The sequence below is a fragment of the Hemicordylus capensis genome, chromosome 1 (assembly GCF_027244095.1).
Source record: "Hemicordylus capensis ecotype Gifberg chromosome 1, rHemCap1.1.pri, whole genome shotgun sequence".
Taxonomy (NCBI): Eukaryota; Metazoa; Chordata; class Lepidosauria; order Squamata; family Cordylidae; genus Hemicordylus; species Hemicordylus capensis.
In genome coordinates, this window is record NC_069657.1 from 13,641,272 (window position 1) to 13,667,617 (window position 26,346).

At 46.3% G+C, this 26,346-nt stretch overlaps 1 long non-coding RNA gene across 1 annotated transcript in view; it reads left to right on the plus strand.

The window, feature by feature from the left end:
- The first annotated feature begins 3,511 nt into the window (after nucleotides 1–3,511).
- LOC128341092 (uncharacterized) overlaps nucleotides 3,512–26,346 on the plus strand; it is a 29,190-nt gene continuing 6,355 nt past the window's right edge. Inside the window, exons 1-4 of the long non-coding RNA XR_008314202.1 lie at nucleotides 3,512–3,617; nucleotides 5,404–5,778; nucleotides 12,264–12,338; nucleotides 16,333–16,655. This is a non-coding gene — a long non-coding RNA (uncharacterized LOC128341092). The remainder of the gene's footprint in view (nucleotides 3,618–5,403; nucleotides 5,779–12,263; nucleotides 12,339–16,332; nucleotides 16,656–26,346) is intronic.

Sequence of the window (26,346 nt, forward strand, 5' to 3'; positions counted from 1 at the left end):
AGGCCTTTATGCAGAAGTCTCAAATCTATTTGCCAGTCCAATCTATCTTTGTGTATATATTGTTACTGGTACATATACACATACACTTTTGTCACTATCTATGCCAGAGACCCAGCTTTGTCTCTCCACTATGTTCCTTTCCAGCCGAGGCCCCCCAGGGTCCATCCAAAGGCTCTACCTTTCTCAAAGAGCAGAAAGAAGCTGTGGGAGGTGAACAGACCCTTAACTCCCATGGTGAAGAAGAAGCTGGCAGAAATGAGTGACATCAGATCAGAATAAGGAAGGTGACTGGCTGAAAGACCTCCCACAGTCTGCTAGTCTTGAATGGGAAGATCAGTTCAGAGCTGAGGTGCAAAGATTTTTTTAAAGCAATCTTTTTTAAAGCCAAGTCTCACGTCGAGTAGTTTATTTAGAAAATCCATCAGGGAGATAGATTGAGACCTGCATGCCTCATTGCTAGCTACATACAGGAAGTGGGGAAAAGAGAAGAAGGAAGTCTTTCTATCCAGGTGAGAGGATGAAACCTGAGACTATCAGTCTACCAAGGGGAAGTTAGTATAGAGTAAAGAAAGCATGGTCAGAGAGGAGATTCCCTTGCTCACTATCTTGATCCCTAATGCCCCTAGTGGTCAATAGGGTTGTTGGTGCTAAGAGTCAATGCCATGCAGTAGCTGCATCTCCAGCAGTTCTTAGGACCCCAGCCAGCTTGGTGGGTTGTGGAAAACATAGTTTGTTTAATGGATGTAGCCAGGGGCGGATTAACCTTTTTGCTGCCCATAGGCAAAAAGGCTTTTGCCGCCCTTAAAAAAAAAAAAGCTTGGGGGTGTGTGTGTTAAGCAATAGCTGTGGGAAGCGGGGGTGACCAGGAGAGGGGCAAGTTCTCCCTTTTGCCCCTAAAGATTGCTGGCAGTGGGATGGGGCGCAGTGGTAGCTGGCTGGCTGCAGCTGCGAGGAGGGTGAGGGGGTGAGGAGGGGAGAGTCAGTGCCCTCCTTTTTAACCTCTAGGCCTACTGTGTGGGGAGCAGCAGTGAGCTCCAGCTCCGTCCTGCTAGCTGACTGAAGGGCCAGGCTCTGCTATCTGCAGACTGCAGCCCGCTTCCAGTTTTCCAAGGAATCATTTTCATTCCTGTGGGAACTAGAGGACTTTCTATTGCTGTGCTATCGGAAAACAGGAACACACGAAGCTGCCTTCTACTGAGTCAGACCCTTAGCAATAGCAATAGCAATAGCACTTACATTTATATACCGCTCTATAGCCGAAGCTCTCTAAGCGGTTTACAATGATTTTAGCATATTGCCCCCAACATTCTGGGTACTCATTTTACCGACCTCGGAAGGATGGAAGGCTGAGTCAACCGTGAGCCCCTGGTCAGGATTGAACTTGTAACCTTCTGGTTACAGGGCGGCAGTTTTACCACTGCGCCACCAGGGGCCCTTGGTCCATCTAGCTCAGTATTGTTTACCCAGACTGGCAGCGGCTTCTCCAAGGTTACAGGGAGGAATCTCTCCCAGCCCTATCTTGGAGATGCTGCCAGCGAGGGAACTTGGAACTTGGAACCTTCTGCATGCAAGGATGAAGGTGCTCTTCCCAGAGTGGCCCCATCCCTTAAGGGGAATATCTTACAGTGCTTACCCATGTAGTCTCCCATTCAAATGCAAACCAGGGCAGACCCTGCTTAGCAAAGGGAACCATTCATGCTCATTACCACAAGATCAGCTCCAGGGGAGCAACAGCAGGAGAGAGGGCATGCCCTCACCTCTTGCCTGTGGGCTTCCCAGAGGCATCAGGTGGGCCACTGTGAGAAACAGGATGCTCAGCTAGATAGGCCTGAGGCCTGATCCAACAGGGCTGTTCTTACGCTCTTACTATCCCTCCTCCTCAGTGTGGATGACCCATAAGTCATGGCCCTGGGTGACTGCTCACTCAGCCCCTCTCCAGACAGCCCTCCCACCGCCCCAGTACCCCTCAAAATGGACTACCAGCGCCTGTGACTTTGTCCTTTCGTTCTCAGTCTTCAACTTCACTTTTTTCCCCGACGAGATTTACAAGCAAAAATTGTAGGGCTGGTAACAGAGGAATACATCACGTTCCACTTGGCTGTGCACTAAGCTGCCTCTTTCTGCCTGGGATGCCAACATGCCTTTCAGCTGATATCTCCAGAAAGACAGAGACAACAGAAAACTACAAAACCAAAGCCGGCATGAAAAGCAAGTCCCAAGGCTGTAGTAGTGCCTCGAGCAACTTCCATGTGGCACGCCAGCGAAGCGTCTGTGTCCAAGGAAGGAATAAGATGGGGGGGGGGATGCTCCTTTGGTGTCTACTGTGCCAAATAGCAGAGTGAAGGCACTTTAAGGAATGTGTGTGAAGTGGGTGTGTATGTGAACACACACACACACACACACTATTAATTTTATTAGCTGATATTCTGCCCCGTATCCCACGTACATTTAAACACAACGTGCGCAGAGCTGTGCAAGAGCACTCTTGTGCAAATGCAGTTGTGCGATTATCCAGCTAGTCTTTCCAATGGTTGCACCGTCACACAACATTGCACATTTCTTGCATTTGCACAAGATGTTGGCATGTCCTTGGACATGGTGTCCTTGCACATTGCGTTCAACATTGTGTTAAAACGTCCTTCTTGCACATTGTGTTAAAACGCATGTGGGACACACAGAATGCCAGCCATTGTTAATATACTGCTTTTAAGTGGAAAGGTTCTCAGAATGGTTTACATAGAAAAGGAGCCCTTTTTCACGACTAGTGAGCTAACTGTCTGTGGGGTGGAAGCCCAGAAAAGCTTTCTTCCCTGCAGATGATCCTCCAGGCTCGCCTGGGCAGGCATATTGCCCACCTAGACAAGCCCTGGCTGCTGCCGGTGGCTGTGGGGGTTGGGGTGCCGGGAAACGTTGCCCTGCCTCCGCCCGGAAATACCACACGCCATGCAAGTGCACAATGCATTATGAAGATCCCCTCTCCCCTCCCCAGCCTCCCCACAGTCTGGCAGCCGGGGCTGACAGATGATAAAAAGCGGGGTTAGGAGAGTGCTCGCTTTCCTAACCACATTTTAGAAGGAGGCTTCACAGGTGGGTTTGCCACCATGGTGCCGCTGAGATTGGACTGATCCTAGCGGTTCACAGATGCGTGCAAAACTGGGCTGGGCTCCCTTATAGGGATGTGCAAACTGGTTCGAGCGTTCGTGGTTCAAAGGTTCAGTTTGGGGGTTCGGAATCGAACCGAAACCCACCCACCATGGCTCCATCCAGACCGGAACCGAACTCCCGCACCAGTTCACGAATTTTTTATTTTTATTTTTTAAAAAAATTAAAAAATTTTTTTAGTACCCATAGCCCCTTCGAGCTACAAAAGTGCTACCACACATGCTCAAAGGAACTTTGTGAGGCCCTGGGCCATGCCAGGCCTTGCAGAGGCCATTTGAGTATGCTCAGTGACAGGAAAAATGGCCGCTGTGCTGATTTACAGAGGCCTGAATGGGCCAAAAAGGAAGGTTTTACGGGCCACAACAGTGATAAACGAGGCCAGTGGGTGGAGGGGGAACCTTCACGGACAAACACGCTCCCGGCAGCCTTTAGGAAGCCCCCCCAAGTGGCTACAGGTACTAAAAAAAATATTTAAATTTAAAATAATAATAATTCACAACCCCCCCCCCCCACCGAATCGAATCAGGTGGGGTTCAAACTGAACTGGCCCAGTCAGGTTCGAGTGCAGCTTGCACTTGAACTGAACCAGGCTAGCCAGTTCCATGCACACCCCTACTCCCTTAGCCCAGTTTTGCATGTCTGTGTGTGTATAGCCTCACTGAATAATAATAATAATAAGAGGATGTTTCCCTGTCCCCAAAGGGCTCACAATCACGGTATGCCAGTTATTATCCTTTTTAAGTTCAGACCCAAACTCCCCACCTCTCCCTTTCCCCTGGACTAGGAAGAACAAGGGGATGGGGCTGTAGCTCAGTTCATTGGCACTGGCAGAGCTTCAGCTTTGCCTTCAGAAGGTCTCAGGTTCCGTCTCTAGCATCTCCAGGTAGGGTGGGAAAGATCAGGGGAAGGAGAGCTGGTCTTGTGAATTGTCATGAATTGTCCCCTTTTCCGCCCTGGATTGCACATGAAAGGTATGCAAAGGAATACGGTAAGGTATTCCCCTTAGGGGATGGGGCCACTCTGGGAAGAGCACCTGCATGCTTGCACACTGTGTTGGAGATGGACTTCCAGGACATTGACCTTTCCCCCCAACTATCCCAATGACCACTAGGGGCTCTGGGAGTAGAGATAGTGAGTAAGGGTCTCCCTAGCTGTTCTACCTGTCTCTAATCTATGACCCTTGCCTTGACACTTCAGGTATTTCCTGTGGGGAGTCAGTCCTTTTCCTTTCCTCTTAGAGAGCAGACGGAAATCTCTCTCTCCCTCCCTCCCTCCCTCTCCCCCTCTCTCTCCCCCCCCACCTATTGATTATGTAGTTCTATACATTAGGGTTAGGTCTTTCCTATCCAAAGTGTACTTCACCAATAAATGCTTAGTAGGTAGTTCTACAAGAATCTCCATGTGTCTTCTCTGCATAGCTGCAACAACTAAACTCTGCAACAACTCTGTAACTGGAGTGGGTAGCTTCTTCAGTGCTCCGCTAATTAACTGGGAGATAAAAATTACAACCCAACATGCCGAAGGTTCCAGTTTCCCTCCCTGGCAGCATCTCCAAGATAGGGCTGAGAGAGACTCCTGCCTGCAACCCCGGAGAATCTGCTGCCAGTCTGTGTAGATAATACTGAATTAGATGGGCCAATGGTCTTACCCGCCATGTTCCTATGACCCCTGGCTGAAACTCTGGAGAGCCACTGCCAGACAGTGCCATGGTGCAATGTGGGTAGAATGGGCCTGTGTTCATGTCTGAACTTGGGCAACCCCTTGCTTACCCACTGCCTGAGCTGTTGCTCTTGCCACCCACAGCTGTGGCAGCCGGCTTCTGGGCCTTGCCACCACCTGCACTGCCCCTCTTGCTTCCCGTGCTTGCTCTTGCTCCTAACCCTCACCGTGCAAGCAGTTCCCAAGGTGGTCCAAAGCAGGAACACCTCAAATGACCTTCCTGCTTCCAGCTGCCCCCAGAGCCTGCTGGGAATATTGAGGACACATGTGAGGACATATGTGCTGACTAGCACTGGATCGTACTCAGCAATCCCCTAAAATGGAGTTCTCATACTGGGGTCCCCAGATGAAGATGGACTACAACTCCCATCCTCCCCAGCCCAAAGGGGATGTTGATATGGTAGTCCACCAATATCTGAGGGCCCCAGTTGAGAACCTTGCCCTAAAGACCCAGAGAAGAAACCATCTAGATCCACTGTCTCGATCTTTTTAGCAATTCTCTTTTAAATCTCTTATTTACAGATGTTGTATACCAGTTTTAGAAGACAATACTTGGACTTCTTTTTAAAGAAAAGGCCTCCAACGCTCTTCCAGCTGCCCTCAGAGCCCGCTGGGAACGGAGGACATGTCGGGGCAGCTGCAAGCAGCTCCACGCACGAAGGGTGTTTGGGGCTTTTCTGCTTCGGACCACCTGGGGAACTGACTGCTACCACGATGGCCGTGGATGGGAGCAAGAAGAGCAGTAGGGAGCAGGGGAGGCAAGGCCTGGCAGCCAGCGGCCACAGCAAGAGTGGGCGCACGGGCCGCCATGGGAACCACAGCGTCAGCAGAGGGAGTCGCTCGCGGTCCACCAGGGCAACAAGGGTGGCTGGCTGGGAGAATGGAGGCAGAGAGCGGGTGAGCAAAAGCCCAGAACCCAGAGGGCCCATGTTCCATGGACATATCGGAACACTGGTAGCTCCGCCCCTGAAGCAGTGTAGACCATTAGGGATGTGCGAACTGGCTCGAGGTCGAGCCGGTTCACCATTGAACCGGGCCTGTTTGATGGATTGCCCTCAAGCCAAACAGGGCCTGATTCAATTCAGTTAGGCTTGACTCTGAGCTGAACCCCTAACCCAGGCCAGTTTGGGGCTTCTAAATATGGGGGGGGGGTTTAAATTCAGTGCTGGGTCATCTGGATGCCTCCAGGGGGTGCTGCCACAGCCATGGGGTGGTCTCATAAGGTTTCCCCTCCCCCTGCCAGCATCTCTCCAATCTTATTTGAGCCATTAAGGCCCATTTGGGGGCCTTTCCGGCCCTCTCCCAGCTTGCGGAGGCCATTTTGAAGGCCTCCGTGCATGCACACTGGCCATTTGCATGCCTGGGTTGCAACCCAGGCATGCAAATGGCCAGTGTGCATGCATGGAGGCCTTCAAAATGGCCACTGCGAGCCAGGCGAGGGCTTGAAAGGCCCCAAAAAGACCAGTGGAGGGAAGGCCGTGGGGGGAGTTCAGCAGGGGAAGGGGAACAATCTGAGACACACACACACACCCCCACACGGCTGCAGCAGTACCCCCAGAGGCCACCGGACGACCCGGACCTGGCAGTGAGTTTAAGGAATCCCACCTCCATATTTAGAACCCCCGAACCAGCTCAAACTCAAGCCAAGCTGGGGTGTGTGTGTGTGCGCGCAAAACCGAACATGACTGGTCCAGTTCAAGTCTGGTCCGGACTTGAACCGAACAAGGCCAGCTGGTTTTGTGCACACCCCCAGAGACCCGGCATTCTCCTGCCAACTGAGCAGAGGGGCACCTTTTCAAAGTGGCGATTCTCCTACATTTCGCATAGCAACTGGCCCTATCCAGCCCTGGCACAGCACCATAAGAACAGAAGAACAGCCCTGCTGGATCCCTCTAGTGGCTGCTGCTGGTGTCTCCATGTGTTTCTTTTTAGATTGTGAGGCCTTTGGGAACGGAACCATCTCATTTAATTCTTATTCTTTTTGTGTGTGTGTAGACTATGTTGAGTACTTCTGTTGAAAAATGGTATAAGTAGTAGTAGTAGAAGCAGCAGCAGCAGTAGTTCCCCATCTTGGGGTCCCCAGATGTTGTTAGACTACAACATCCAACATCCCCAATCACCCTGTTGTAGATAATACTGAGCTAGATGGCGTTTTCCAGTGTGAATATGTCATGCATTCAAAATATGTAAAAGAAAACCAAGGGGGGACAACCTCCCCCCCCCGCCTCCACACAAAAAACCCTGCCTCAGTGTAATGCAATGGAGTGGAATGTTGGCAGACTCAGACAGCAGTTAACAGACAACCTGGTGGTCACTGCTAATGGAACTCAGCGGTGAGTGGGCAGGGGGTGGGTGGGTGGGATGAGGGATTGAACAAAACCAGGGAAATTTTGTGGCTTGAAGAATACTCCTTCAAGACAATCACAACCCCTATTGATTCTGAGGGGGAAAGGTGCCTAAAATGTTCATCGTGCTCACTCAGAGCCTCAGGTAGCACAGCACATGCACACCAGGGATATACTACGGCATTTTGTTGTGTGTCCATACTTATTGTTTTTTATTTCCCCAGTGTGGTTCCTTTTTCCAAACAAAGGAATGAATATTGCTCTCATCGGCAGCTCTCAGATCCCCGACAGCTTTCTCCCCTTCCCTTCCCTTCCCTTCCCTTCCCTTCCCTTCCCCGCCTTCCCTTCCTTTCCCTTCCCTTCCCTTTTTGTAAGGTTTTGATATTTAAAATGACCATCTGGTTCAACAGAGCATTGGCTGAATAATAGATCAAACACCTCTTTGGTGTGTTTAATAAGTGATGCACCTTTTTGCTTGCCTGTTTCAGCAGAGCGTTAAGCTCAGAGATGTTCTGCACACCCTCCCCCATATAATAAGCCCATGATTAATTCTCCCCTGCCCTTTTCTGGTTTTTTTTGCTGTCTAAAGAAAGCATTCCTTGGCAGCAAACGGTATCAAAGGACTCAATTTAAGACAAGCCGAAACTCCCAAGTATTTGAAGGACAAAACTGGTTCTTTCTCTGTTGACATTATTTAATAGCTCTCTGGTGCCTGCTCCTGAGTTGCTACAAGTGTAATCTAGCAAGTTGCATGCCTGAGACTGACAGTGGTGTCAGGTTGATGAAATATATCTCTGGCCAAATAAATAAAAAGAAACAACCCAGCAAGAAAGCCAAACTTAAAGCAGGGGTCTCAAACTGTGGTCCTCTTGCAGATGTTGGGCTACATCCACCATCATCCTTGGCTGCTAGCCATTGTGATTGGAGATGATGGGAGTTGTAGTCCATTGACAGCTGGAGGGTTGCTGTTTGAGGTAAAGGTAAAGTGTGCCATCAAGTCAATTTTGACTCTGTCCTTGGTGCCCACAATGCCCTGTGGTTGTCTTTGGTAGAATACAGGAGGGGTTTACTATTGACATCTCCCATGCAGATGATGATGATGATGATGATGATTGATGATGATGCCCTTCAGCACCTTCCTATATTGCTGCTGCCCGATATAAGTGTTCCCCATAGTCTGGGAAACATACCAGCGGGGATTCGAACCGGCAACCTCTGGCTTGTTAGTCAAGTCATTTCCCCGCTGCACCACTTAAGGTGGCTCTTTGAGACCCCTGCCTTAAATCAGTACAAGTCCCTAATGTAATGCCTGTAAATAGACACTAGGGTGAGCTGCAGCAAGCGCAGTGAATGAGCTGTTTGCATTCTCTTAAGTGTAGCCCAAACTTCCCTAGACGTTCTCCTGGAGGAACTTTTGATTTGATTTTTGTGTGTGTATGTGGGAGCGGGAAGGTATGCCCAAATAGCCCTCAAACCTGTTGAGGGGGAGGAGTTTGACTAGCTTCAATTATAACTGAGCCAGTGTGAGCAGTAAAAATTGAGCCCATTAAAGAGTAGCTTGAGAACGTTAGTTGTTGAAGATCGCAAAAACAAGTAAGCTTTATTGGAGAAGTTACATTCTTGGATAGAAAGCTTGTGTGCCTGAGCTTTCTGTCTTCATAGTGTGGGATTATGATTGAACACCCCAGTCAAACTCCCCACCTGGCACTGTCCCCAGAGTGGGTCATGCCTGGCCCATGCTGGGCATTTGGAGTGAGAAACGAGAGCCCCTCGGGGTTCATCCCCTGTAATTCTATTTATTTATATATAGATTACGTAACAAACTTACTTCTGTGCCATTGACCACGGGTATTTCCTGTTTCATCATAGCCACCCAAACTGATTTCCTATATGGGCAATAGACTTTTATCCACACCCCACTCATATACTTTACTTGAAAAGTTTTTTACATGTTCTAAACCTTAGAATTTTGTTGTTGTTGTTGTTGTTGTTATTTTGCAGGGGAGAGAGTTATTGTGAACATGTGGGTTTATCCACCTGAATTTGTCTGACATTCATTGGTGGAGACAAATCACTCCACCAACTAAGAATAGGAGAGAGAGAGAGAGAGAGAGAGAGAGAGAGAGAGAGAGAGAGAGAGAGAGAGAAGCCATATGGCTGATGGAGTCTGCAGCAAAGAGTAGGGATGTGCATGGAACCGGTTCGGAGGCCCATAAAGGCCAATTCGACCGCCCGGTGGTCCTGCTGGTTTGAAGGTGGGGGGCAAATTTTTAAGGGTGAGGGAGGGTGCCCTTACTCCTCCTGCCACATTTCCCCTGCTAGCACTTCATTGAATAAGTCCCCGTCGGGGCGGCTGTGTACCTCCCTGCCACCCCAGAGTCCTCCTCAGCCGGAAGTTAAAGGAAGTACCCGGTGCCCACCCGACGGTGATCTCTTCCACTAAACACCAATGAGACCTGGCTGGATTGTACTTTTCTTGATTTTAATTTGCATCCCACACCCCACATGGGTGGCTAACTGTGGTTTTGGATTGTTTAGGTTAGGTCTTATTTATATTTAGGTCACAGAATGTTAGAATCAGAAGGGAATGGGGCCATAGCCCAGTAGTAGAGCATCTGCTTTGCATGCAGAAAGTCCCAGGTTCACTCCCTGGCAGCATCTCCAGGTAGGGTTGGGAGAGACTCCTGCCTGGTGTGGTTTTTTTTGGTTAATCCATTCCTTGATCCAGGCCAGCTTTTGAATGGGGCTTTAGTTACTTGTATTCCAGGCTAACAGCCAGCAGCAAGAGCACAGATAAGCCATCTGCACTTGCCTCTCTGTACATAAAATCTGTTTCATTAATGTTGCTGATCCATTCCACCTCCTTCCATACCACAACTATTTCCTCTGGATTCTACAGCTGGAACCTTGGGGAAGCCTCTGCCACTCTGCGTAGACAATACTGAGCTAAATGGACCAATGGTCTGACTCAGTAGAAGGCAGCTTCCTATGTTCCCATGAAGGGTCTTGGAGGTTTTTCGAGTCCAATCCCTTGCTCAGTGTAGTAATCTGCTACAGCAGGAGTTCTCAAACTTGGGTCCCCAGATGTTGTTGAACAACAACTCCCATCATTCCCTTTGACAACAATGGCCTTTGGCCATCTTGGCAGGGGATGATGGGAGTTGTAGTCCAACAACAACATTTGAGGAGCCCTATGCTACAGCATCCCTGACAGATAGCCATCCAGTCTCTGTTTGAAAACCTCCAGTAAGCAAGAGCCCACACCTGCATGAGGCAGACTGTTCCAAAGGTCTTAGCTAAAGACTGTCTCACAGTAGACTGTTCATAGGTTTTCGGATGCTCTCCCAGTAGGCATCCCCCCCTCAATCTCCACCGCAACTCTTAGAAGGCAGGTTAAAAACATAGCTTTTATTTGAGTGCTGTTCTACTCTTTTGTTCCTGCTGTTTTCAAATCTTGTATTTTACTGCTTTGTTGGGTATATGCTGTTTAAAAAAGTTTTGTACTGTTTTTAATCCTCAGATTTAATATTTGTACTGGGTTTTAATTGTTTGATAGATTTGTATTGGCTCTGAATGTTGGCGCAGCAGGGAAATGCTTGACTAAGAAGCAGAAGGTTGCCGGTTCGAATCCCCTCTGGTACTATATTGGACAGCAATGATATAGGAAGATACTGAAAGGCATCATCTCATACTGCGTGGGAGGAGGCAATAGTAAACCCCTCCTGTATCCCACCAAAGAAAAACACAGGGCTCTGTGGGCGCCAGGAGTCAAAATCTACTTGACGGCACATTTTACCATTACTTTTGAACGTTTTGTGAACCAATTTGGGATTATTTTTAATAATGAAAGGTGGTATATAAATTTCACAATCAATCAATCAGTCAATGAGTCAGTCAGTCAGTCAGCCAAGCAAGCAAGCAAGCAAGCAACCAACCAACCAACCAACCAACCAACCAACCAACCAACCTTATCCAAGAATGCATTCTTGATTAGATCTATCTATCTATCTATCTATCTATCTATCTATCTATCTATCTATCTATCTATCTATCTATCTATCATCTGACATGTGCATCTTTTGCTCCTTTTGAGGAGGAAGGGGAAACATTCAACGATTCAGTCTCCCTACTACCCGGTGTTATCTAGCTTAGCTACTTAAAACCATGTACAGAACCTGTATTCTCGAGTTCTGTGTCTGACTCTTCTGGAGGAAAAACTCATGAAGTCCAGCATTCTAGAGGAGGTGATGAAATTGGGGTTGTCCTCCAAGAATAGCTGGAGGGCCTTGGGTTGGACACCCCTGCATTAATGCAAGTGAGCATCATATGTAGCTTGACCCTAAACCCCTCCTCCTAATGTGCTAGTTTCCTGCCTGTATGCAGGGATTATTCTCGAGAGGAGTATTAAAGCAATGACCCCTCCCCACCTGCTGCCAGAAGTGGTTTGATCCAGCATGATACGACCTCAATGTACCACTGCATTCCGCGCAATGTGTAGATGGGCGCTTAGAGTGAACTCCACTGTGGGATCATTATTGCTACATCTATGGGGAATATGAGCGTTTGCAGCGGAGATAAATCTTCCTGTCCTCAAACCCAGTTGCCTAGCAATCGGAGAATACGCTGAAACCAAATGTATGAAAATATAATTCACTTTGCAAAGAAGAAGAAGGCCCTTTATAATTTCAAAAGGGGCTGCCGCAATAATACATAACTTCACGGAACAGAAGCTCGGCAGACGCTGCTCTCAAAATTATTCTGTTTTATTTTTCTTGGATGAGCACGGGAAGATTGATGGAGGTATACTGATGCAAAATTGAGTTAGCATCTTTGAGATCAATCATTCGCCTCCCTAGTTCAGAACACACAATATCTCTAACGAGAGCAAAATTATGGAGGAGATGTAGCCTACCTCCCCTCCCCTTCTCTTGTCTGCACTGATTTCTTTTACTGGGGCAATATTATGCAATCAAAACTACGATTAATGTTTTACAGCTTGCAACTGAGACAAATTCTTCTCTCGTTTGTTGAGTGCAGATATAACATTAAAACAGAAGTCGTGGCTGGTTTTTCTCCCGCAATGTGAGCCTGTTTTCAACCTGCTTTCACAATGTAAGTGTGAGGATTATAGGAACATAGGAAGCTGCCATATACTGAGTCAGACTATCGATCTATCTAGCTCAGTATTGTCTTCACAGACTGGCAGCAGCTTCTGCAAGGTTACAGGCAGGAATCTCTCTCAGCCCTATCTTGGAGATGCTGCCAGGGAGGGAATTTGGAACTTCTGCTCTTCCCAGAGCAGCTCCATCCCCTGAGGGAATATCTTAACAGTGCTTACACTTTTAGTCTCCCATTCATATGCAACCATGGTGGACCCTACTTAGCTAATGGGACATTTACCACATGATGCTAAATGTGTCATATATTCATACATTTTTACATTTATTTCTCACTCTTCCTCCAAGAAATCCAAGGCAATGTGCATTGTTATCCTCACAACAACCCTGTGAGGTAGGTTAGGCTGAGTGATAAGTGACTGGCACAGAATCACCCAATGAGTTTCATGACTTAATGCAGATTTGAACTTGGGTCACTCTGGTCCTAGTCCAACCACTATACCTCCCTGGCTCTCATTAATGTATTCTTAATCATTAATGTATCATCAATGTATCTCATTAACATATCCATTGTCACCAATAGAAGCTCCCCTTCTTGATTTTTCAAGCATTTTATTTCATTTCATTTGGAGCATGTCTGTTATTTTAATCAAGGGGGGAAAGGGTGGACTCACCAATGAAGCACTTAGCATCACGCCTGGTTAGGCCTTCAGATGTACATAGAGGCAAACCTCGTTACCCACGAAGTCAATATCCACAGTTTTGCATATCTGCAGTTGGATAATCGACACCCAACCTCGGCATACATGGAAAACAAATAGTTAATTTCATGTATCTGCAGTTTGGAGATGGCCAAAAATGACCTCAGAAGTCACTTCTGGCTGCCATTTTGTGGCTCATTTAGTAAGAAAAAACCATGAAACATCATGGATTAATGGAATAATTTGGACTTCTGGAGGGCATTGCTGGATAGCTGGAAGCCCACGGAGCATGGTAGGACACTTCATTTTGCCCTTAATGGGTTTGCGGGGTGGCATTCCCCCTCTGCAATTCTCGGGCCTCCAGGAACTTAACCCCTGCAATCCCATTGGCTTAATGCCTCATATCTGCTGTTTTGGTATCCGTGGTAGTAGTGGAGAACGGAGCTCCCATGGATACCAAGGTCCACCTGTACTGGCCAACTGATTCAGTTGTCAGTCTTGCCCCTACCTTCATGCTTCAGGTGGGCTGTTCATTTAATTTATTTTAAAGTGCATACATTTACCAACTTAAACATTAATTCATTGCTTTTTTAAAAAATTGTGCAATCAGTTTAAGAAGAGTTGCAAAACTACTCCCAAGTAGGAAGCTGTGTGACTTCATGATGCCACAGGCACAAGTCAATCAGTGCTGTGCACGGCGGCTTTCTGCCGCATTGTTGTCGTTTTCTGAGCTCGATACTGGAAAGAAATAGGGTTGTGCGTTTTGTCTTTTTTTCTGTTTTGTTTTTGGCTCGAATCTGAAATACCCCCGTTTTGTTCTTTGTTCGAAACCAGCCAATCCGAAACACCCCAATTTTGTTCTTTGTTCGAAATTGCAAAATCCGAATCCGAAACCTTTTGGATTTTAAAAAATGGCCCCAGGGAAAAACTAGTGTGTGAGTGTGGTAGAGCCCAATGGGTGGAAACTACCACCCAAATTTCAGAGGAATTGGGCAAAGGGCTGGGTTTTGGTGAATTTTTGAAGTATAGGATTTTTCCCTTAGGGAAGAATTGAGGTTTTAGCAAAAGCATAGCTTCATGTTGGGGGGAAAGGGGTGGCCCAGAGCAGAGTAGGGTGGGTGGCAGTGCCCAGTGGGGGCAAGGAAGCTGCCAGAATTATTTCAAAGGAATTGGGCAGAAGGCTGATTTTTAAAGATGTAAAGGAATTTGCGTGTCTGTAAAGTTCTTCCCCATAGGGAATGATGGACCTCCATAATTTCTGCCCCATAACTGCACTTAGGGGGCACCAGGGTGGCCCAGAGCGAGTGGTGGTGTAGACCACATAGGGTGCCAACCACCCCCATGGGTTGCTAACCCATGGGGTACTGGGTTCTGTTGTTTCTGAGATGTTTTGAGTGTAGATTCAGATTCTCTGGTAGCATATGAGAGTGGATTCATGGTTTGTCACTGAAAATCTCATATGCTACCAGAGAATTTACACTCAGAACACTTCAGAAACAACAGAACCCAGCACCCCATGGTTTAGCAACCCATGGGGGCAGTTGGCACCCTATGTGCACTACACCACCACTCACTCCCGGCCACCCCAGTGCCCCCCAGGTGGAGTCATGGGTCTGCTGAAACCTCCATTATTCCGGGGGGGGGACCTTAAAGAAGCGTAAACTTCCAACAGTTCCTAAGAAATCATCCCTTTTCCCTATTCCTTTGGAATCTGGGTTGTGGCAGGCACCCCTTGGGGCTCTGGCACCCAACCCACTGTTTTGCCCCTCAGGCCCCCTTTCTGCCCCAAATCTGCCCCAAAGACATGTCAACTTCAGAAATTCTTTAAAAATCAGCCCTTTCCCCAATTCCTTTGGAATCTGGGTGGCAGCAGGCACCCATTGGGGCACTACCACCTGAACCACTCTTCTGTCCCTAAAGCCCCCTTTATGCCCCCAATCCACCCCAAATAACATCAACATCACACATCAACAACAGCAGAGCTTTGGAAAAAATCAGGCAGATTTCCAAAGGTCATGCACATCCACATCCCCCCTGCCGGAAATGCAATTGATCTACACACAACAGTAGATCACAACAACAACAATGAAATGCACACTGCCCCACTGGCCAATTAGGGTAAAATTTACCCTTAAATTTGCTTAAAAGGAATAAGGAGGCAATTGCCAGCAGATCAGCCCATGCTTTCGCTGGCCAATCTGCAGGCTGGAAGGGCCGGAAATTCAAACAGATGTCAAAACTGAAAATGGAGACTGAAGGAGAAAGACTTTCTGTGATTGCAAAATGGAGTTCCAAAACAGCTGAAACAACAAAACATTTTGTATCCGAAACAGGGACGTTTTGTTTTGGCTACAAAATTTCTGTTTTGAGCATTGGGTGTTTTGTTTTGGCTACAAAACAGCCGAAGTGGCCTGTTTTGTTGACAAAACGTTTTGTATCCGAAACGAAACGCACATCCCTAGAAAGAAATTTGTTTGAGCAGAAGCTGCAAATGTGTTTCCAGAGTGATCCCACCTCTCAGATAATGTTATGCCTGTATGACCCCACAATTTGACAGTGCACGGTCAACTGTTTAAGTGAAAGGGTAAGACTCAGTCAGTTCAGATTGCAGCAAGATATAGGGCGTGTATGCTCATGACTTGATTATCAAAACATCAAAGCCCCGGGCACTCTCATGGTTTCAGCAGGAAAAAGAAGGGTGGAAGCCCTGCCACCCTGCTGTCAATCACCTCTCTCACGCTGATGATCACAGTTACAGAGGCATTTGTCTAAAGGGGGCAGTGCCCTAAGTGTGATCGCGGAGAATCCATGAGCTGCAACCTGGAGAAAGTGGATAGAGAGAAATTCTTCTCACTCTCCCATAACACTAGAACAAGGGGTCATCCCATGAAATTGATTGCCAGGAAATCTAGGACCAACAGACAGAAGTACTTTTTCACACAACTCATAATCAACTTGTGGAATTCTCTGCCACATGATGTGGTGACAGTCAACAACCTGGATGGCTTCAAGAGGGGTTTGGATAGCTTCATGGAGGAGATGGATATCATCAGCTACTAGTCGGAGGGCTACAGGCCACCTCCAGCCTAAGAGGCAGGATGCCTCTGAGTACCAGTTGCAGGGGAGTAACAGCAGGAGAGGGGGCATGCCCTCAACTCCTGTCTGTAGGCTCCCGGTGGCATCTGGTGGGCCACTTTGTGAAATAGGATGCTGGACTAGATGGGCCTTCGGCCTGATCCAGCAGGGCTGTTCTTATGTTCTTATATTCTTATGTTTTTATGCTTACAGTGGCATCCCCTTCAGACAAACGGTGCTCGTCAGCGCAAGGGTGCGGTTGATTGTGGGGCCACGGGACTTCCTCCCCGCTTTTGCCTGCTGTAACCGTGAGTGCCCAGGGTGCTCTTAACATCTGAAGAGGGCTCAGGTAAGAAGGATTAAATTGCATGTAGAAGCCATCACAGTCCTGACACTACAGAACTTCCTTATCATTCAATGTAGCTGAATTTTCAACTCTGGGGAACATTTACACACCATGGCGCTCACACACAGCCTCTCCAGAAGGTCCATCCTTGCGGCAGCAAATGAAATGCAAAGAAAAACAAGAACAGCAGGTACTCTCAAATCTCAATAGTTTTTTTGAAGATTTAGGACACCTAATTAGGGTAGAAGAAAACCATGTTTTATTCCTGTTTTGAATTTACTCAGTCTGCAAGGAGCAAGAGGAAATCTTGTAAAGATTTGGTGCTAGAAACTTTGACTCCTCTTGGTCTTGTAGAAACACAACAATGTCCTTCATGCAGTGGGAGGTGCAGATAGGACTGAGCACTGAAAGATCGATGCCTTGTGTGAGCCGGAAGAACCATCTGTTCATTAGGGTCAAACTAGAGATGAGTTTAATCCGCAAATGGATTTGTGAAAGCATGTCCTCTTTCACAAAGAGCAATTGTGGGCCCTGGTCCTGATGCCTGGGGAGGTGGAGATTAACTCTTTCCCCCTTTGTTACCAGCAGAGCTTTTCTGTTGGCTCCCAGGAGCCCCCTCATTTGTGTTTGAGTCTCTAGGCTTGGAAATCTCTCTCTGTATAGGCTCAGGAGCCTCACAGCATCGTGAGCTCTCCCTTTATACACATGGAGACAGGGCACTGAGTGACAGTGTGCCAGTCACCTCTAGATTTGGCTCCTAACAAGCAAATTGTAAAGGGACCAGATGCATGCCCTTCCTAACACCCTAAGTAGAGGAGAGCTGGTCTCGTGGTAACAAGCATGACTTGTCCCCTTAGCTAAGCAGGGTCCACCCGGGTTGCATATGAATAGGAGACTAGAAATGTTAGCACTGGAAGATATTCCCCTCAGGAGATGGAGCCACTCTGGGAAGAGCATCTAAGTTTCAAGTTCCCTCCCTGGCAGCATCTCCAAGATAGGGCTGAGAGAGATTCCTGCCTGCAATCTTGGAGAAGCCGCTGCCAGTCTGTGTAGACAATACTGAGCTAGATGGACCTATAGTCTGACTCAGTATATGGCAGCTTCCTATGTCCCTATGTTCCTAAGCAGATCACAGAAGTTAACTAAAAGCAGGTTAACTCTCTGCCAAGGCCACTCTGCGCTCAGGGTGAACTGCCTTATCTTTCCCCTCCTTTCACAAAAAGGATAGCAGTCAGCTAATGAGCCAATTAGCTCAACAGGAGCATTTCCACACAGGGCTGTTACCACAAATCCATTCGACAGGGCTGTTACCCTGAAGTCCGTTCGAGATCTTTGGAAGCACCCCCCACACAAATCAGGCTTTGTCTTCTGAATTCTAGCTTATCTCGATGTATTTCCAGGTTGTTAAAATCCTGGTTTTACATGAGTTTTTCTTAAAACACAGCAGCAAATGCCAGGACGGAGAGGTACTGACTAGAGTATTTACCTAATCATTAAACATGACAAGAGGAAAGCACTCTTTAGGAATGCAAATGGAACTGCCTTGCTTAGATGCAAAGAGTGGAAAAACCCATTTTCAGGAAGCAAACCCTTTGAAAGTTCTAGTTACAAAACCTCTGTGTATGCTCAAGTTTACTTTTTGACTTTGTGTATGCTCAAGTTTACTTTTTGAATCAGATAAGTTGACTCAAGCAGACATTGGTCTGTGCTTGCTTAAGGTTTTCACTGGTTAAAAAAGAGGTTTTAAAACTGATGTAAAGCACACCACGCATGTGTTGGAAAAAAGGGAAGACATCTGTTAGTGTATACAAATGCTCCCAGTCTAGGACACGAGCTTTTGAAGGCAACATTGTGTTCCTCCCCATGGCACTCCCAAACACTCATTCTCACTCCCCCCGCCACCAATTGGCTACAAGGAAAGCATGAAGGCATGCGATGTGAACCTGCACAAAAAGGAAACCTGAGGGGAGGGGCTGCCTCCCCCATGTCACAAGTGTAATTTGAAGTGGCTTCGCTCAACATTTACCCCGAGACCTGGAAGCTATGTGTGGGAAAGCTCCTGGGAAATCATAGATAAAGCTTGCGGAGGTGAATCTCCCCCTGCCCCTCACAAAGGAGGTTGAGTGAGTGAAGAGATGCACTCATTAAAAGTACTGAATATGATTCAGAAACAGAACAGATAAAAGACTGCATGATTCAGTGGATGCAAAATTTAAACAGGACAATTGATATTCGGCAATGGGAACATCCATGGAATGTGAATATTAAATTTACAGCAAATAGTACCTTAAGAGAAAATTGGTGCAAAATGTATTTTTGTTGGTACATTACTCCTGCTACCATTAGAAAGATGGACAGTGATTACTCGGGAGACTGTTAGAAATGTAAGAAACATGCGGGGACATTCTATCATATGTGGTCGACTTGTGGCAAAGCACAACAATTCTGGAAGAAAATTCACTCTAAGATGCAACAAATTCTAAATATAAACTTTCCCTATTCACCTGAGCTTTCTTTCTTTCTTTTTTTTTGGTTAAATATGACTACACCTTATATACCTACTAAACACATGGAGTTGTCTTTATATATGATTACTGCTGCCAAGATTCTCTATGCTGCCAATTGGAGGTCTCAGGCAACCCCAACCTCAGACAAATGGCTACTAAAGCTATGGGAATATGCCTCGATGGCTAAGATCACTGCTTATTTGAGGAATACCTCAGATGAAATATTTGCATTAACCTGGGAACCTTTCATAAATTACAATGTAGCACAGGGTCAACACCCATACCGAAGATTTGGGTTGTGTGGTTTTTTTTTAATATTGAGGGCTGATTAACACATTACTTATATCTTTCTGTAGTATCTGATGAGAGGGGGAAGGTTGGCAAAGGGTGGAAGCAGAATCCTGGATTGTCATATGTAAGTGTGGGAAGTTCAAGAGATGATAATGTAATCATGTTATTTTTTTTTTATTTTTTTATTAAATAAGAAATATATATTTTAAAAAGGTACTGATTAGATTACTGGACTTTTCTGTTTAGACAGATTCCCCTTCCCACATCTAATGCACTCTGTTTTCATGACAAAAGTCTTGGCATACCACCGCAATTCCCATATTGTTACACTCAGGAAGAAAGATCAGCGACAACGGGGTCCCTGCCGGTACCTCTCAACACACTCATCAGACAGCAAGGGTCAATTGGAATTTGCCCCCAGGATATGTATTTGAGTATAAGGACTCTCAGTTACACAATCCAGTGTGCTCCCTTGTGCCTCTCACTTGGGACTCTATTCCTGGGGCTTGCATACTCCCTTGTATGCTTCACTTGGGACTCCATCGCCTACTCCTTGTGATCTTTGTGCTCTCTATGCACCACCTCTCTTGGGGTTACCAACAGCTTTGTGGGCGATTTACTGTCCACCGACCACCACGCAAGGCAGTGTTCAGTACTTCATGCCACTCTCCAGATCAACTTTCTTGCCCAGCCTGATATGCCCAGTCTTCCTAGCTAACTTAGGAAGCTGGGTCCAAGGAGGAAGCACCCTCCTGGAATCACCTCTAACTTGGAGATGCCAGGGAGGGAACTTGGAACCTTCTGCTTGCAAGCAGGCAGATGCTCTTCCCAGAGCGGCTACATCCCCTAAGGGATGAGCCAGCGTGGTGTAGGGGCTAGAGTGCTGGACTCGGACCAGGGAGACCCAAGTTCAAATCCCCATTCAGCCATGAAACTAGCTGGGTGACTCTGGGCCAGTCACTTCTCTCTCAGCCTAACGTACTTCACAGGGTTGTTGTGAGGAGAAACCTAAGTATGTAGTACACTGCTCTGGGCTCCTTGGAGGAAGAGCGGGATATAAAATGTAAAAATAAAAATATAAATAAATAAATAAATAAATAAATAAATGGCAATATCTTACAGTTCTCACACGTAGTCTCCCATGCAAATGCAAACCAGGGCAGACCCTGCTTAGCCAAGTGGACAATTGATGCTTGCTACTGCAACACCAGCTCTCCGCCTTTGTTTGCCTGGAGTCACATTTTATTAAATTTAGAAGCCTACATAGAATGGGGAAAAAATTCTCAGTTCTGCTGCTGAGAAGTGTTATATTAATTGGTGCATGCGCTGTGAGGCAGGGCTGCCTAGCTTTGGCCTTCCAGAGGATGTTGGACTACAACACCCAGCATCCCTGACTATTGTCCACTGCAGAGGGAGATGATAGGAGTTGTAGTCCAACAATAGCTGGAGGGCTGAAATTGTGCAGCTCTGCTGTGGGGAGTAGATGTGGAGTCTGCCAGAAGTCCCTTTGGCAGGGAAAGGAGAAATGGGGATGCCCAATCAGGGTCTGGGTTCTAGAGGAAACGGGATGACTCCCTTGACTTTTCTCATGATGACCAGTCACTTTTTACATCACCTAACATAATACAACTTTTGCATGGCTTGAATTTTTTAAACGGCACAAATGTCCTTCTAGAACTGCTCCCTGGGAGATGGATGCATTGTCCAGCGATAGGCCCAATGAATGATGTCTTTTTTCGTGTGCTAAACCTTTTCCTCTAGTTAACTTGGGAACGATGTGACCTCAATCATATCCCTTCATTTGGTGAAGCAGAGTTCATGCCAAGGGCCAAAGAATGAAATCAAAGCCTTACATTAATAGCTCACAACCCTTCTCCTGACTTGCCATTTAAATCTGGAAATGGCCCATTTGTAGCCGTCCGAGACTGAACTCACCATCTTCTTTAACCTCAATTGCTTCTCCTTCATTGACTGTTCCATTACCCTGATATATTGGTAGTTTCGTGTGCATTGTGCTAGAAATGAAGAAATGGGAAGGAGGCAGAGCAAGCTCCACAGCACTGGCGGCTTCTCCAAGGTTGCAGGCATGATTCTCTCTCAGCCCCAACTTGGAGAAGCCAGGGAGGGAACTTGGAACCTTCTGTTCTTCCCAGAGCAGCTCCATCCTCTGAGGGGAATATCTTACAGTGCTCACACTTCTAGTCTCCCTTTCATATGCAGCCAGGGTGGACCCTGCTTAGCTAAGGGGACAAGTCATGCTTGCCACTAGAAGATCTGCTCTCCTCTCCCTTTAACATTACTACACCCATGTGAACAGACTGAAATAAAAAAGTCCCATGTAGGCTGATTACAGTAGATCAGAGATTCCCAAACTTGGATCCCCAAGTGTTTTTGGATTATGACTCCTGTTGTCCTCTGCCACAATTGCTGAAGAATCCAATCCTTGCCCAGTTGCTACCAAAGTAGTGGCAGGTTCTTCTCAGATTGTAAGACCTGGCCTGTAGGTGGCGCTGCAGGAATTGCACAAGGTCCCTGCTTGAAAATATGATTGTGCTAGGAAGGAGTGTGGAAGCCTTTGAGAGTATGTGGACTGTGAGCAAGAAGGAGTTTTGAAAAATAAATGTTTGAGAAGGATCTCAGGATTTCTCATGATGTGAATCATCTGAGAATTTTTCAAGGGAAGGCAAACGGGTTTCTAGAACACAAAAGAAACTTCTCCGGGAATGTCTGTGCAGCCCTAAGTATTTATTGTCAGCAATTAACAGTGATTGTGATGATCTCAATCACAGATTCTCCCGTGCCCTGAAAAACTTCACCTCCTGATTTCTGGAGATCAAAGTTGCTATTCAAGGCCCAGCGACAGAGATCAGTTCAAAAGCCAGCAAGGAAAGGGGAGTTTCACTGTCACACGCAGCAGCTGAGTAGATGAAGATCTCCCTGCGAGGCAGAACTTCACTTGCTGTATGTCAGGTCTTTGTTACAGGTACAAGAAGAGATCCCATCCTGAAAACTGGCGACAGCCCCAGGTATAAAGGACACCATTGAAATGAATTATCTACAGTCCATTTGTGCTTGGTTTTTTTTTCTGGCAAGAAGGAAAGCAGAAAATGGAAACCGAAACACAATCATTCACACTAAAATCTTTCCCCCCCCCGTCAATGCCCAGAGTCCTGCAGTTGACTGGCATATAACAAAAGTAAAACTTTGGAACAGGATTGCTAACTAATCGGAAAAGAATCCTGGCTTTTTCTACAGGAAACAGCAGGTGATGCTGCCTGAAAGGCAGGGAGATAAGCATTCTCTGCTAATGGCTGCAGATCAAGCTGTTATGAAAGGCATAGCAGCAGGGGCCAGCAAAAGAGTTGGCAATCCTCTTTTTGAAGAGGAGTCAGCAGAACTGTGTTGCTCAAAGAATGGATGAAGGCATCAGAGGCATATCTAGGGAAAATAGCACCTAGGGCAAACACTGAAATTGCACCCCCTGTCCAAGCATTTGACACCCATCTTTCAGATAACTTTACCATAATATCAGCTGAAAAAGACAAGTCAAGCTCCTTAATCTTTTAATATTTCAAAAACTATTTAGCAGTGGACTTAGCCAGACCAAAAAATGCTGGAAAACTACAAATTTCAGTATGCGGGGGCTCATGAAATACCCAAATACTATGTGGAGGTGTACTTGGAAAACTAAACAGAAGTGCCTACTATGCATTGTAGCATCACCATTACATAAGTTTTAAAAATCAATGGAGAATTTGACATTTCCCAGATACTCTGTAAATAATTAAAGGATATGCAGAGTAAACTGTGTCACTGCTTGGAATATATTCTAGTCTTTCAGAAAGACAGTTAAAATGAGAGAAAGCAAGAAACTCCCAGTGGGCCTTAATATTAAGGATTTCACATTGATTCAAAGACAAACTGACCATTAATAGCCATATTAGCAAGACATCACATTTAACTCACTTATCACAAGAAGCAAAGTAAGAGCAAATGAATACAATCCTAGTTCACAAGCGTCCGCTCTGCATTCACAAGCCCTGATTCTCTGTACATAGTGCCAATCTGAATATGCGTACAGTGTCTTATATTTATTTATTTATTTATTTATTTATTTATTTATTTATTTATTTATTTTTACCTGTAGCCCCTTTGGGGGGGGGCTTCCTAAAGGCTGGGGGGTTGCAAAGGTTCCCCCCTCACCCCGCTGGCCTCTAGGGCCTCGCATGGACCATTTGAGCATGTGCGGTGGCCATTTTTAAAAATAATCTGTTTTTTAAAAGGCCACTGAAAACAAAATGGCCACCGTGCATGCTCAAATGGCTTCTGCAAGGCCTGGCATGACCTAGGGCCTCACAGAGGCCATTTGAGCATGCATGGTGGCCATTTTGTTTTCGGCAGCCATTAAAAATAAATAAATTACAAAATGGCGCCCCCTTCAAGTGGTGCCCGGGGCACGTGCCCTGCCTGCCCTACCCTAGATATGCCCCTGGGAGGCATATTTCTATATATGGAAGAGGGTTAGATTTCAGGAATGTCAAGGTGCATTTCACACAGCAATCAGGGTTGGTCTTAGGGATATGTAGTTCTTGGAAGTGTTAGGCAAAGTGTTTCTACAGATAAGGAAATATTGGTTGTCATGTCTGTTATATATTTTAAAGAAATTGTTTGTTTGTGTGAAATGAAGTCATACTTCCTGATGACCTACAGATACCAAATTTTGCATACACCGCCATCCTGCCACTGAAATTAGCTGAACACGTTTTAAACCATGATATGCTCGGTGAAAACTTAAATAATTTTTGGTTGGTTTTTTTAGAATGTCAAATATACTTTCTTTTCTCTGTCCAAAATCTCCTGCCCATGGGGTAACTCCTGGTTCTAGTGTTGTGAGAGAGGGTGCAAAGCTTCTCCTTCCTTCTGTCTCTCTCTCTCTCCACATCATGTTTTTTTTAAAATTTATTTTATTTTTACATTAATATCACGCTCTTCCTCCAAGGACCCCAGAGAGGTGTATGTTTATCCTCTCAACAACCCTGTGAGGTGGGTTAGGCAGAGAGATACGTGACTGGTCCAGAGTCACCCAATGTGTTTCATGGTTGAATGGGATTCGAACTCAGGTCTCCCTGGTCCTAGCCCAACACTACACCACACTGGATCTTGCATGTGGCATTACTTAGGGTTTCAGGAGTAAAGTCTGAGCTGCTATTGCCTGGGCAATCTCTTCCCACGTGCTTGCTCGATCAGCACCCCTCTAATGCCTTCTCAGCCTATGCATTGGAACTTTTGGGGGACAGATGTTACAAAGAAGTTATAAGTGTCAAGGGTTCTCTTTTCCAAAGAAAAACAAGTCCATGATGATTGCTGTGACTTCCCCTCCACTCGTAGGGGTGGCCACTTTGCATCTCACTGACCTTTAAATCTCTTGCAGAAGTGGGAGACAGACATCCCTCCCCACTTGAATGGCCCATTTCTAGGGAAGACATGAGTTTAACATCCACCAGGCAGCAGTTTGCACATCTGATGCACTGCTGGGGAAATGCCGCTGGTCAACATGCTGACCAAGAAAGCATATGTGCAGCAAAACAGGAACACAAGAAGCTGCCGTCTACCGAGTGAGACTAATGGTCCAGCTAGCTCAGTATTGTCTATACTGACTGGCAGCAGCTCTCCAAGGCAGGAATCTTTCTCAGCCCTAACTGGAGATGCCATGGACCGAACCTGGGGCCACCTGCATGCAAGCAGATGCCCTACTGCTAAACTATGGCTATTAGGCTGGGGATGATGGGATTTGTAGTTCAGCAACAGCTGGAGAGCCAAGGTTGCCTACCCCTGTCTGAAGGGGATATCTTACAGCAGACTGTGCTTACATGTAGTCACACATACAGATGCAAACCAGGCCAGATCTTACTTAGCAAAGGGGGCAATGCACACTCACAACCACAACACCAGCTTTCCTTTCACACTTGTGGCGGATTCATAAGAACATAAGAACAGCCCTGCTGGTTCAGGCCCAAGGCCCATCTAGTCCAGCATCCTGTCTCACACAGTGGCCCAACAGATGCCTCTGGAAGCCTACAGGCAGGAGTTGAAGGCATGCCCTCTCTCCTGCTGTTACTCCCCTGCAATTGGTACTCAGAGGCATCCTGCCTTTGAGGCTGGAGGTGGCTTATAGGCCGCCGACTAGTAGCCGTTGATAGACCTCTCCTCCATGAAGTTATCCAAACCCCTCTTCAAGCCATCCAGGTTGTTGGCTGTCACCACATCTTGTGGCAGAGAATTCCACAAGTTGAGAATTCTACAAGGCTTCATTCTAGAGTAAAGCAGTGCTGGAATTCACATGGAGGATAATTTTTACTGATCGCTCCTCTGTAGTGTTCTGTGTGACCATCAGGGACATACAGTATTTCCAGGTGGAATAGAGCACTTCAGAGAGAAGGGGAGATCAGTGAAAGCCCCCCCCCCCCGCATTTGAGCATCCATTCTGCTTTACTACTACTACTACGACTACTACTACTGTTTGAATGTAAACCTCCCTGAGCCATTTTTCCCCCTTTTAAAATGTTTTTATTTAAAGAAAAACAAAAACAAAACATGATTACATTATCATCTCTTGAACTTCCAGTTACAATCACTGCATATAAAATATTACAAAAGCAGTCCAGAAAAACCTCTTCCATCCATTTACCCACCCTTACCCCTTAACAAAGTTAAGGCAAACATACAAATATAGGTAATTTATATCAAACATCCTTATTAAGAAAAGTCAAGTCTTGGATGTGGATGATGACCTTGCGGAATATTAAAATTTATAAAAGGCTCCCAGGTTAACACAAATGATTCAGTCCTGAGCCATTTTTGGAAGCGTGCTATAGAAATCAAATAAATCAAATAAAATAAATAAAAATAAAATAAATATTACTACTACTACTATATTTTATGGAGTATAAGACGCACTTTTCCCCTTGAAAAATACCCCCCAAAATTCAGGTGTGTCTTATACTCTGATTGGCCGGGGAGAAGTTGAAAGTTTAGCGCTTGTCGGGAAAGAGAGGGGGAGAAGGAGGAAGAGGAGGAGGAAGG